At 39.9% G+C, this 1,641-nt stretch overlaps 1 protein-coding gene across 1 annotated transcript in view; it reads left to right on the top strand.

The window, feature by feature from the left end:
- The window catches only part of LOC104627894 (E3 ubiquitin-protein ligase NEDD4-like), a gene marked incomplete at its 3' end in the record, with an annotated part of 72,364 nt that overhangs the window by 52,485 nt on the left and 18,238 nt on the right, over positions 1-1,641 (top strand). The window lies entirely within an intron of this gene.

Raw genomic sequence — 1,641 nt, 5'->3', positions numbered from 1 at the left:
CAGCACGACAGGATCTTAAGAAGTTACAAAAATTTGAAAATGTTATAAAATTACTGTTCTTCATAGCAAATTTGCGTAAAATTATTGTATTTATTACTGGTTGGAAGTAAACTTATGTGAAGGACTCGTAAGTAATAAAGGAAATACAGTGAGATATGAGTGCCACAGCACATACACCAATATTCATTAGACGTTAATGTTAGACATTACCGATGACAGTAATTATACAAACTGTGATATTGTCAGAGCATACATTATGGCTTTTAATATGTATACATGTAACTTTTAACATCTCTATGTATATATATATAGATTTTCTTTCTGTAAGAGGCATGCAGCTGCCTATTACCTCTGCTGTGTGATAGGAAAGTATGTGTTTTGGATGAGCCGTGAGATGACTGGAGCACATCAGCTGAGAGCTGCCACACCACTGCGTCGAGCCAGCGTGCATCTGGCTGGTTGCTTTTCCTCACGTCTTATGGACTCTGACTAGGAGAGGGAGAGATTACGCTCACAGTAGGCACACATCCTGCTGGGGCAAATCCAGGCTTTGTAGGTACTGACGTCGCTGTCTCCTGGGTACGCAGTCCAGTGCGCATTTCTGTAAGCAGTGGTGTTTGCTGGGGCAGACCCCTGCCGTTTATTCACATGCTCGTGTTGCCTGTTTAGTTACCCGGGTTTATCCTATGTTAACACCCTCTATGTTGCCTGTGTAGTTATCATAATGCTCACTGCGTTGTGCATAACTAGTTAGTTTTGGATGGTTTATTTTTTGACACAGACTGTGGCCTTGGAGCAGTTTATGAAACAGCCATGCAAGCAGCTGTGCTGGGGCGGGAATAATCACTGGAGGGGAGACTTAAATTAGTGCTGCTGCTGAAGGATATACTCGTGACTTCAGTTAATGACTTGCGTTGTTGTTGGAAGTGGTGACATACAAGTCAGGTGTGTTCTGCTGATTTGCATCAGATTTGCATGGGAAGGGATGCACATCTATGGTCAGAGAAACCTTTTGTGCAAGAACACCAGGTGGTATAGATAAGCCTGATTAAGCTTCATTTTAGCAGATTTGCTTCAGCAAATGCATGGAAAACCAAAAGACTGCAATAACTATGTGGTATGTTCATTATTTTAGCTAACAATCGAATTCTTAGCCAGCAGTAAGAGTTATAATAGCAAGTAATTAGAAGTAATTAAGACAGAGTTTGAATCGTTTTACTGTCAACAATCAAATATTTGAGGTGTTTGATTTGAGGGTGGTATTGTTTTCTTTATTTGTTTTTGTTTCTTAAGAAATGAAGGAATTGTAAGTGTAAAGCTTGTTCTGTAAGCAAAAGTTCAGCCCTAATTAAGTGGAATTTCTATTTACTATACAATCTAGGGTGGGGAATCTCCTCCTTTAATTCTTACGAGTTTAGAATTGATGTAGCACTGGCTGTCTGGAAATTATGATGTGAAACTCCATCTTCAGGTTTTTATAGATTTTGCCTATAATCTGCCCACAGAAAGAGGCTCAACATTCAGAGACTAGTGAATACCGTCCTAAATGTAATCACAGTCCAATAAAGACAGTGGGAGAAGTGTTACTGACACCAGTGTGTTCAAGCTTTCGCTGCCGGACTTTTTCACTGAAAAAGTCTA

This window comes from Phaethon lepturus, unplaced genomic scaffold (assembly GCF_000687285.1).
Source record: "Phaethon lepturus isolate BGI_N335 unplaced genomic scaffold, ASM68728v1 scaffold12121, whole genome shotgun sequence".
In the NCBI taxonomy this organism is placed as follows: Eukaryota; Metazoa; Chordata; class Aves; order Phaethontiformes; family Phaethontidae; genus Phaethon; species Phaethon lepturus.
Note: the sequence above shows the minus strand (reverse complement) of the source record. Positions and strands in the feature narration are given on the sequence as shown.